Below are 12,938 nucleotides of genomic sequence, written 5' to 3'. Positions count from 1 at the left end.
AGGGACACTTTTCATTTGTGGCAGATATGACTTTTTTTCTATATTTTTGTTAAACAACATATTGTGACATATTGCATGAGCACATTTCCGAATGTTAGCTTCTGAGATAGATCTATGTAAAAAATAGATCAGTATTCATGAACCCATAGAAGGGTATCTTGCTCTGCTAGACTACATTTTATGATTGTAGTACAAATCAAATTCCATTCCAATGGAATAGATTCGAAGATTTCTTACTTTCACCTGACAGCCCACTTACTTTGAGCAATATTCCATACAACAAAATTCGAACATAACCATAGAATGGGGTCATTTTCTTGGAGTTCACTGAAAGGGATTTGGCATGCTGCCACAATATTGGCACTGTAAACAGCCCTCCATTTATACTGATATGTATCTACAGTGGTTTTAACCCTTTATCCACTTCTACTGTGTCTTCGATGCACTTAAGACATGGGGAACAAATATTCTACGTCTGAATAGGCAAGCTTTGTGAAAAGGAATTATTTGCCTATTTCCATTTCATATAAAGTAGATATTCTTTTGTGTGTGTGTGTGTGTGTGTGTGTGGTAACTCCTGATAAAATGGAAACAACTGGGACTCTCTTGCTGCCACCTGACACGATGTGGCTTTTTTTCCAAGAAATTGCAAGAGATTGCACAAGGCCTTTGTTATTTTGTTTGTACTTAACTTTCCAAACATTGACCTTTGTACTTGGCAAGTGGCCCCTTTAAAGTAAATTCTATCATCTACTAGAAATTTACCTCTAGTGTTAAGCACCAACCTAGGATAATAGAAATAACCGTCATTCATCTACCTTTGGAGCTTTAGTTTCAAGATTCCATTTACAGAAAAAGAAATGATGGCTGTTAAAATTGGTCTTGAAAAAATTAAATCTCAGTCTTAATACAGATATAAATAGAAACACAGTTAAAGACTTTATTTACTTCATTAATGAGGAAGTAAATGAGCTATTTCAATCAGTTCAAGGAAGAATTTTTTTTTTTTAAGGCTACATTTTTAAGATCAGAAACGTTGACATGAATACACAAATCAGGCAAAACTGGCCTCGTTCACATAGGGAAGAAAGTCAGTTGAACTTCCACAGGGCAGAATTTATTCATCTGCAGGCAAGTATTATTTTGCAGGGCTATCAGCTGTGTACAAATGAGAGTTGTAAAAGAGCTCAAAGACAATGAAAGACTAGAAGCAGATAACCTGGAAGGTGTGATCTAGAGAATGCATTTTCCATTGAGATATACTTTTTCCCTTACTAAACTCTCTGTGAAAAACCAAGAAGGGAATCAGAAACAGACTTCTGTTTGCCTACCATCTGAGCAGTTATAAATCTCCTAGTTCAGCCCCACATTGCTGCAGTACTTTTCACCTGTATAGATGCAAAAACTTCTTACCTTGTCTCCTCTTCCAGACTTTTCTTTCTCCAGTTTGTGCTATACACAGCTGACAGCTTGATCTTCTTAGAGCACTTTTGTCATTGCCACAATCCCCTTAAAACTTATAAAAGGTTTCCTGCTGCCTGCAGATAAAATTGGAAAGTTCTAACCCAGTCCCCAGGATTTAGTTCTCTATCAGTCAGGGTTCCGCATTGTAGGTTATAGAAACGGACTCTGGTTGATTTAACCAAAAAAGGAATTTCTAAAAAAGGACACTGGGCAGCTCACAGAATCGCTGTTAGGGCTAGAGAACCAGACTCAGACGTTCATACTGCAAGAGCATATTCTCAAAATCATGCTGAGGAACAGTTTGGATAAGGACATCACTGCTGTTGCTACCAAAAGCTAGAAGAGCGGTTCCCACCACTGATACTACCATGGGCACTAGCTTCTGCTATACCCATCACCCTACTGTTGCCCCAAACACAAAATTGTGCAGCTCTCACCAATGCTACTGTAGATTTTTTCCTGTTTCTGCTACTTATATTACAACCTGCTGCTGCTGCTGCTAAGTCACTTCAGTCGTGTCTGACTCTGTGTGACCCCATAGATGGCAGCCCACCAGGCTCCCCCACCCCTGGAATTCTCCAGGCAAGAACACTGGAGTGGGTTGCCATTTCCTACTCCAGTGCATGAAAGTGAAAAGTGAAAGTGAAGTCGCTCAGTTGTGTCCGACTCTTAGCGACCCCATGGACTGCAGCCTACCAGGCTCCTCCGTTCATGGGATTTTCCAGACAAGAGTACTGGAGTGGGGTGCCATTGCCTTCTCCATATATTACAACCTACCTATTAAAAAAACAGCAGGGTGGGTGGAACTCAGGTCACAGGCCCATGCCCTAGCTGCAAGGCATGCTGGGAAAGAAGAGTTGGCAAACTGGCCATCTTTAATGGTAGGTGGATCTGCCTCCTTCTGTGATTCAAAAGTGGTGGATTTCATAAAGGAAACTGAGGAATCCTCAAAAGAAAAGGAGTTGGGGTTAGATTCTGGGTAAAGGATAACTATTCACTACAGGTTTCCCCTGTCTTCCCAATCGATTCTGCTACTAATACTCCTATATCCTACACTCCAACAAAACCAAACAACAAATCATCTAATCACTGTCTCATTTAGCAAGCATTTGATGATACCTATATGCTCAGCACTATGCTGGGTAATGAAAATAGAGAAACAGTAGTTATTTCAAAGAGATTACATAGTCCAGGCAGGGTAAACAGGCAGTGACAATGTTATGTTGTGAGACAGATAAACTCAAGATGCTTTGGGATTGTCCATGCAGGAGAAATTATTCTGGAGGGAAAAAAATCATCGGCTAGTTGTAGTGATTTCTTCCTTCAGTGAAGACCAAGTCAGGACAAGCGGTCCTGCTTGTGCCTTTGTGCTGCTTCTGCTCATCCACGACACTATCCTCTTCTATATGCCTCTTCTAAACTGCCTCTTCCATATGCCACAGCACTATTTAGGACTGGACGTTCACTAGGACCCTCAGCTTTTCCATCTTGTAAGTTACCTTCAGAATCTGCCCTGAGCATGCTCCAGCAGAATGGAAGGAACTCAGCCCTAGTCCTCTCTTGTGGCTCTGTGGAGGGAATCATTTTCCTACTCACAACCTTCTCCACTATCTGGGCTTCTACTTTTCAGCGGCCCTGTGGCAGCTCAGTTTATTCAGAAAGAAGCTGCCCATCCTCATTAGCTTGATCATCAAAGCTCTGCTCAGGCAGGTTGCGGAATGGCGTTGACCTGCCCCTGACCTCTAAAGTCCTCTTGTGATGTCCCGTCTTTCCGCCTGCCTCTTGACACATTGATATTTTTGCCTACCTCTGGATTAGTAGATGACTTTCACTGATCCCAGTTAAGACAGTCTTAATGCTCTCTTCATCCAAGGAGCTGCTGTGATTTTAACCAATTTTTCTGAACATGATAAAAAAAGTTGGGGGTGGGGGGTTGGTGGGAGTAGGGTGGGATATTTCAAATTCTTGGAGCACAGTTTCAGAACACCTAAACTATATTGAGTGTCATGGGCCAGCTTAGCAATTGGATGCTGGCCCGGAAAAACTGGTTCTCAGCTCACAGCCATATCTTACTGCACTTTTTTCACCATTCCTGAACTTTGCTGCCAGTGAGAAATCCAAAAAAAAGTCAACTGGCTGTTTAAACTCTGTTATTATGAAATTTGTGTTGTATGGCACATCACACTGCTGCCCTGTATTAGCCTTTCAAGTCTATTTCCCTTATAGGGAGTTGGTCCTCAGAGAATAGGGCCTCTGACTCATTTTGGTAAGACTCAAAATCTCTATCAAACGGCCTTGAGCTCCAGAAACAGATGTCAGATATATGAATAATTGAATAAATGGTCTTCTTACTAATAAAGAAGTTGGCAGCCTACATTTCATGGGATGATTTGACCTACTTAATATTTTCAAACAACCTGCAGTATCTTCACAACCAGTAATTGGTCTGACTCACATCCAAGGGCTAGAGTGAATGCCAGTTCTGGGCCTTGGCCCAGAGGTTTGCTGGCTTATTGGCTTTCTGAGCTGGTGAGGAGTGAAATGTGCTGGTGATGAGTGATGGGGTTGGAAAGAGTGTATAGTATTCTATTCCTTCCCTTCTTTGCATTCTCAAAACTAGGTGACCTCCTAGAAAATCAACAAAGGAAATGACTTCAGAGCAGCTAGTCCTTGAAACCATGTTCTTTTTGTGTAGATCTTTATAAAGTGATTGTTTCTGTTTGCCAGTCCCTTACATTTAAAATATTTAGTGTCTTTTACATATTCAGATGCAATAGAGCAAGCACATTAGACAGTGTTAGCTCTCTGCTTGAATTATTTTGGAGAAGGTACCATGTTCTGCTGATTCAGCCTTTGTGCTATTGACTCAGGCATCAGCCTTTCTTCCCCCTCCCACTGCCTCCATCCCAGCTGAGGCTTTATGAGATCTCATCTGGAGGTGCAGAATCCTTCCAGCTGCTCACCCTGCCATTTACTCATCCTACCGTTTATCTATTGCATGAGTTTAGATGTCACTAAATACATCGTGGGAGGCCTAAAGTTCTGTTTATTTGCTTATACACTCCATTGCTCAAAAATTCCTCCGTCATGTTTACAATATGAATGAAACACCTTTGTGATGGGGAGGGCCCCATCTGCACAACTGTAATAGTGGTTGTGTAGCCAGACTCTAAAATGGCCCTGGATGATCCCCAGTTTCTGATATCCACAGCCCTGTGTAGTCCTACTCACATGGCAGGAGGGTTGGGCTGTGTGGCCAATAGAATATGGTGGAAGTGATGATAGTCATTTCCAAGATTAAGGTACAAAAGGCACCAGAGCTTCTGATCTGTGCCTCTCATTATTCTTGGGGAAACCAGCTGCCATGGAGAGGCCCCCATGGAGGTGGAGCGAGGCTGACAGCCACGTGAGCTGAGAAATGGAACCTCTGGCCCCAGATAAGTCTTAGGTGAATATAGCCCAGACTCATGGACACAGTGACTGCAGCTTCATTAGAAACTCTGAGCCTGAATCACCCATCTTAGCTGCATGGGAATTCCTGACCTATAGAAACTGTGATGTAGCAATTATTTTTGCCTGAAGCTCTTAAATTTTGGGTAATTTGTTATGCAACAAAAGATAACTGATACTAAGTAGTCCAGATGCTCTTTTCCATCTCTTTTTCTATTCCTCTTATACTTTCATATATATATTAAGCTCCAGGCAAACTGAACAGATCTTCTCTCCCCAAACAGAACCAGATAATACAGACTTTTACATCCACAGCTTATTCTCGAGATGCTCTTCCAGCCAAACTACCCTTCCCTGCTATCTCCACTTGCTGATGTCCTCCTCATGTTCATTAAGATGTAGTTCATGTCACATCTCCTTCTTAAAGCCTGTCTGATCACATCTGCTGAATGGAGAGTACTCGCTCCTTTCAAACTACAGAACAACTTTTGTTCCTCTTGCATCATTTAGCTCTTGGTGTCTTACGTTTTCATCTGAATATGTCTTTCTTGCCATATGAACTGAATTACACAGAGTAGGGAATGTATAGATATCTGTCCAATGAACAAATTACTCCTAATACATGAAAACAAATCTGGTTAGTCTGTTTTTAGTCATTTTCACTTCATCAAATTCTCCTTGTCTGTGCTGAGCATAGGAGACATTTAAGCTTCACCACAATGACCAGGTTGGCTTTTTCTATTTCAGAGAGACAGGTCTCTGGGAGATGAAGTTTTCAAAGGCAACACTTACCAGGACAATAGTGGTTTTCACTGTTCTGTGATTTCCACTGTCACCCTAAATGAGCAGGAGTTCCTGCAAATAACTCTAAATGTCTTATCCACAAACAACCTCAAAAACACAGAACTTTGATACTGTGCTTTAAACCTAGGCTTCAGTTGTTCAAGCTACTTGAAAATCTAAATAGATGTCCTTATGCAGGACATTCCATCCATTTCCTTACATCATTTATTAATAAGTACGGTGCTAATGCTGGAAAACGATGACACAAACATGCAAATGAATTTGCTTTGCTGCTAGCCCTAGCACTGTTTTCTACATGAAAACAACCATGTTCAATTTTTTTGTCCCCTTTGATTGTGAAATGAAGGTACATTTTTATTTTATGGCTCTGCAGAAATAGGAGAACTATTGAAGCAAATAGGAAACAAGAAAAGGAAATTAAACAGAGACTATAGGTTGGGTATCACTGAAGAATGTTTATATCAGGCATCCTCCGTGTTTATATCAGACATCCAAGGCTCAAAGGGCAACATATATGAGATCTGTTCTCACGTGGGAAATCTGGTTGCCCAGACTTTTAGAGAAGTAAGTATAAGATGACTGTAGAAAATTTAAGGCCTTAAGGTAGAGAGAAGGAATGAGAATGGGAATAGCAAACTCTAGTTAATATGTAAAGGAGAAAATGGGATATTATGGTAGAAATTAAAATTTTTTCCAATTGATTTGTCACTTAAGTGAACCAAATTCCTTAAACTTAAAAAATAAACTGGTTAAGAGAATGAGAAGACAAGCTAGAGACTGGGTGAAAATATCTGCAGAAGAGATATCTAATAAATGACTGTTATCTCCAAAACACGCCAAATAAACAGTTAAAACTCAGAAATAAGAAAATGAATAATCCAATTTAAAAAAAGGGCCAAAGGCCTGAACAAATACCTCACCAAAGCAAGTATACAGATGGCAAATAAACATATAAAGTGATGTGCAACATCATATGCTATCAGGAAATTACAAATTAAAACAATGGGATCCACTACACACTATTAGAATGAGCAGAATACAAAACACCGACAATACCAAAATGCCAATGAGAATGGGAGCAACAGGAACTCTCATTTATTGCTACCAGGAAAACAAAACGGCACGGCTACTTTGAAAGATAGTGTCCTAGTCAATGTGGGCTGGTATAACAAGGTGTAATAGACTGGATGGTTTATAAACAGAAATTTATTTCTCACAGTTCTAGAGGTTGGAAGTCCCATAACAGGGTGCCAGCTTGGTTAGGTTCTGGTGAGAACCCTCTTCTGGACTGCAAACTGTCAACTTAGTATATCCTCAAATGCAAAGAACAGAGAGGGGAAGTAAGCTCTCTCATAAACAGTTCTTATGAGAGCACTAATCCCATTCTTGAGAATTCCATCTATAGACATCTAGTCCTTATTATCCCAGAGGCCTCCCGCCCCCCAACCCCGCCCCTGCCCCCTACCCCCTACAATGCCATCACAGAGGGGAACAGGGTACAGATAGGGTTTCAATGTGTGAATTTGGGGAGGATACAATCATTTTGTCCATGACTGAGTTTGGCGGTTTCTTACAAACTTAAACATAATCTTACCACACAATCCAGTAATAATGCTGATGTGATTTGGTACATGCTATCTCAAAGTATAGCACCTTGGCATAATCAATATTTCAAGCTGAAGGAATTTGAGAAAAAGCAAGTGTAGGAAGGACTTTCTGATTTTCCCCTGAGGCAGGTCATAAAACCCTCTCGTGAGAGGTGTCCTCCCTATATTGGGAGGAAAGGAGCATCCTTATCACTAAAGATGGAAGGACACAGAGGAGAATCTGAAGGAATAGGCCATGTAAATTTCCCCAGTTTACTACACTTGACCTATTATATCTTTCTACAAGTTTCCATTCTTCCTCAAAACTAACATACAAACACTCAAGTTTAACCATTTTTGGGGGGTCTTCATTTCCTTATGAAGGCTCCTGTGCCACATAAAATTTTATCTTGGAGAAATTTGTAAGCTTTTCTCCTGTTAATCTGTCTTATGACACTTAATTTTAGGCCCAAAAGACGCTTACTTCTTGGAAGGAAAGTTATGATCAACCTAGATAGCATATTCAAAAGCAGAGACATTACTCTGCCAACAAAGATCCGTCTAGTCAAGGCTATGGTTTCTCAGTGGTCATGTATGGATGTAAGAGTTGGACTGTGAAGAAAGCTGAGCACTGAAGAATTGATGCTTTTGAACTGTGGTGCTGGAGAAGACTCTTGAGAGTCCCTTGGACTGCAAGGAGATCCAACCAGTCCATCCTAAAGGAGATCAGTCCTGGGCGTTCATTGGAAGGACTGATGTTGAAGCTGAAACTCCAATACTTTGGCCACCTCATGCGAAGAGTTGACTCATTGGAAAAGACCCTGATGCTGGGAGGGATTGGGGGTAGGAGGAGAAGGGGACAACAGAGGATGAGATGGCTGGATGGCATCACTGACTTGATGGACATGAGTTTGAGTAAACTCCAGGAGTTGGTGATGGACAGGGAGGCCTGGCATGCTGCAGTCCGTGGGGTCACAAAGAGTCAGACATGACTGAGCAATTGAACTGAACTGAGGGACCCTAAGAGCACTGAGAAAAATTTTCCTGCTCTATAGCACTCCTTGGTATTTCCCCAAAGGAACTAAAAATGTATGTCCACACAGAAACTGGCACACAGATGTTTATATAGCAGATTTATTGAAAACTACCAAAGCTTAGAAGAAACCAAAACATCCCTCAGTAGGTGAATGGATAAACTATGGTACATTCAGACAATAGAATATTACTCAGCATTCAAAAGAAATAAGCTATCAAGCCATGAAAAGACATGGAGGAAGCTTGAGAGCATTTTACTAAAGTGAAAGAAGTTAAGCTGAGAAGGCTACACACTACACGATTACAACCATATCACATTCTGGAAAAGGCAAAATTATGGAGGCAGTAAAAAGATAACTGTTTTCCAGGGATTAGGGGAGAGGGATAGATAAATAAGGAGAGCACAGAGGATTTTTAAGGCAGTGAAACTATCCTATATGATACTATAATGGTGGATACATGTCAATATATTTGTCAGAACTCATGAATATACAAAACCAAGAAGGAAAAATAATGCAAATTGTGGACTTTGAATGCTAATGATGTGTCAATGTAGTTTAACCAATTGTAACAAATGTACCACTCTGGTGTGAGGTGTCAGTAATGGGAGAGATTGTGTGTGTGAGTGGACAGGCAGTATATGGGAACTCTGTATTTTCCACTCAATTTTACTGTGGACCTAGGAGTGCTCCCCAGAATAAAGTCTATTAAAAAAGAGAGACAAATAACTCACCATAAAATACCATGAAGAACTTAATTTATCATTAAATTTAAAATTATTTGAATTTTTAAAAAGTTAACTTTACCTCTATAATTTTAAATTTATGACATGGTCTTGAACACTGGAATATATTCTTATATATTTTGTTATATAACCTGATTCTATTAAATAGACATTTTCCAATAAGTTATGTGACTACTGAATATTTGCAAATACTCTCCTATTTTTCTTACATTTGTGAAACAATACTTCAAACATTTTTACTGCATTGTAAAATATCCCTTTATATCTCATGTAACACTTGAATCAGAGAAGTCAATGGCACCCCACTCCGGTACTCTTGCCTGGAAAATCCCATGGATGGAGGAGCCTAGTAGGCTGCAGTCCATGGGGTCGCTAAGAGTCAGACACCACTGAGCGACTTCACTTTCACTTTTCACTTTCCTGCATTGGAAAAGGAAATGGCAACCCACTCCAATGTTCTTGCCTGGAGAATCCCAGGGACGGGGGAGCCTGGTGGGCTGCCGTCTATGGGGTCACACAGAGTCGGACATGACTGAAGTGACTTAGCAGCAGCAACACTTGAATACATGCTCATAAAAAGATCAATAAGAACAAAACACTAAAAGATAGTTACCCCTGTTGGGGAAGAGAGGGAAATTCAGTATTTTGCTTTATAGCTTTCATATAACTTGAAGTTTTTAAAATAGATTACTTTTGTAATTTATAAAAGATGAATTATAAATATTAAAAAAATTAATGCTCTAATATAGTGGTATTGTTAAGTCTTTTAGTCATTGAGTTTTCTTTGGTACAGAATTTTTTCATGTGCTGTGTACTTAGATTGGTTTCATTTCATTAGTCACTTTGATTATGACATAATGTTCTAGCTATAATTTATCATTTCAATTTGACTTTTTCCTTCACTCTCCCCACCCCCATCCCAATCAAATAAAACATCTCAGTAAATGTAAACATATTTTGGATAATTTCGGTCAAAAAATTTTAGTCATTCTTAACTCCTTTTCTTTCCTTTCACATCCAAAATTATGTCAGCCCAATCTCCAAAATTTCTCTATTTCTCTCTCAAGATATATCCCAACTCTTTTTATCACCTCTACTACTACCATTTGGATCCAGGTTGCCATTATTTTTGCCTTAATTATTGAAATAGCTTCTCAATTGGTCTCACTGTTTATTCTCTTACCCATCTATAACCTATTGTCAATATAACAGATGGCATGACCCTTTTAAACAAAAATCATGTCCTGTCAGTTCTTTGTCTGACCCCTCTAATGATTTCTAATCTCATCTAAAATAAAACACAAAGTCCTTACAGTGTTCTACACACAATATAGATAGTCCTCCAATTCAGCTCATTAGAAAGGCCTTTAGTGACTGCCCTTTATGAAATTATACCTTACCATGATCTTGCCCTATCATTCTCTAACTTCATATTTTTCTTTTTTGGCACTTATCACCGCCTGACATATCATTATCCCTGCTAGAAAGTAAGTATCAAGAAGGCAAGGATTTTACCTGTATAGCTTACTACATTAAAAATCAGCCTTTGCTGTTCAATCACTAAATTGTAACTGACTCTCTGTGACCCCATGGGTTGCAGCACACCAGGCTTCCCTGTCCTTCACCATCTCCTGGAGTTTGTTCAAACTGATGTCCATTGAGTCGGTGATGCCATCCAACCATCTCATCCTCTGTTGCCCCCTTCTCCTCCTGCCTTCAATTTTTCCCAGCATCAGAATCTTTTCCAATGAGTCAGCTCTTCACATCAGGTGGCCAGTGTATTGGAGCATCAGCTTCAGCATCAGTACTTCCAATGAATATTCAGGTTGATTTCCTTTAGGATTGACTGGTTTGACCTTGCAGTCCAAGGGACTCTCAAGAGTCTTCTCCAGCACCAAAATTCAAGAGCATCAATTCTTCAGCACTCAGCCTTTTTTATGGTCCAGTTCTCACATCTGTATACGACTACTGGAGATACCATAACTGTTATTTGAACATATGGACCTTTGTTGGCAAAGTGATGTCTCTGCTTTTTAATATGCTATCTAGGTTTGTTATAGCTTTTCTTCTAAAGAGCAAGAATCTTTTAATTTCATGGCTGCAGTCACTGTCTGCAGTGATTTTAGAGCTCAAGAAAGTGAAATCTGTCATTGTTTTCATTTTTTACCCATCTGTTTGCCATGACGCTGGGAAAGATTAAAGGCAGGAGGAGAAGGGAATGACAGAGGATGAGATGGTTGGATGGCATCACTGACTCAATGGACATGAATTTGAGCAAGCCCTGGGAGATGATGAAGGACAGGGAAGCCTGGTGTGCTATAGTTCATGGGGTCGCAGAGTCGGACATGGCTGAGTGACTGAACAACATTTGCCATGAAGTTAGTATTAAAACCAGCTTTATTGAGATATAATTCACATATTATTTTATTCACTCATTTAAAGTGCACAGTTCAAAGACTTTTAGTATAGTAATAGGGCTGTGCACCCCTCATCACAAATTTAGATCCCTACCATTGCACCTCAAAGAAATCTCATTGATCCTGGCTAATATCCCCATTCTTCCTGTTTCCTCCAGCCTGAGGCAACCACTCCACTCTCTATCTCTATAGATCTGCCTGTGGAGCATATTTCTTGTAAATGGAATCATATATGGCTCTTGGAGACTAGCTTCTTTGACTTCACATAGTGTTTTCAAATTTCATCTATGTCACAGCATGTATCAGTACATCATTCTTGTTGTATGTCTGCCAAACAATATTCCACTGTAAGCATATACCATATTATGTTTATTCATCAGCTGATTAAAATTTGGGTTGTTTCCCCCCACCCCCCCCCCTTTTTTTTTTTTTTGCTATTTTGAATAGTGCTGCTATGAACATTCCTGTACCAGTTTTTGTATAGACATTGCTTTTAATTCTTATAGGTATATATCTAGGAGTCAAATTGCTGGATCATATGGCAACTCTATACTTAATCATTTGAGAAACTGTTAGACTGTTTTCCAAAGCAGCGGCAGCATTTTACATTTCCAGCAGAACTGTAGAAGAGTTCTGATTTCTTCTCATCCTTGCCAACATATTTCTAAAAATTCTCACCATACTAATAAGTGTGCAATGGTAAATCACTGTGGTTTTGATTTGCATATCCTTGATGGGTAATCATGTTGAGCATTTTTTTCATGAGCTTATCCACCACTTAAGTGTCTTTTTCAGAGGAATGTCTATTCAGATCGCTTACTTAACTGGGTTGTCTTTTTTTAGTGAGTTGTAAGAGTTTCTTATATTTATATTCTAGATACAAATCTTTTATCAGAAATATGATTTTCAAATATCTTCTTCCATTTGGTGAACTGTCTTTACACATTCTTGATGCTGTCATTTGAACCACAAAAGTTTTAATTTTGATGATATCAAGATTATTTTTTCTATTGTTACCTAAGCTTTTGTTGTCTTATCTAAGAAAATCATTGACCAATTCAAGGTCATGAAGTTTACATCTCTGTTTTCAACCTAGAGTTTCATAGTTTAGCCTTTATACTAGATCTATAATCTATTTTGGGTTAATTTTTATATGTGGTATAACGTATGAAGTAGGGTCCAACTTCATTCTTTCACATGTGGGTATCCAGTTATCCTGGCACCAATTTTTGAAAAGACCATTCTTTCTTCAGTGAATTGTCTTGGTACCCTCTTGAAAATCAATTGACTGTAATTATGAGGGTACCTTTCTATATCTCAAGTCTGTTCCATTGCTGTATATATATGCCTATCCTTATGCCAGTTCCACTCTTGTTAACTGTAGGTTTGTAGTTAAGTTTTGACATCAAGAAGTGTGTCTTCCAACATTGCTCTTTC

Source organism: Bubalus kerabau, chromosome 1 (genome assembly GCF_029407905.1).
Source record: "Bubalus kerabau isolate K-KA32 ecotype Philippines breed swamp buffalo chromosome 1, PCC_UOA_SB_1v2, whole genome shotgun sequence".
Classification (NCBI taxonomy): Eukaryota; Metazoa; Chordata; class Mammalia; order Artiodactyla; family Bovidae; genus Bubalus; species Bubalus kerabau.
This window is presented reverse-complemented; position numbering follows the sequence as displayed.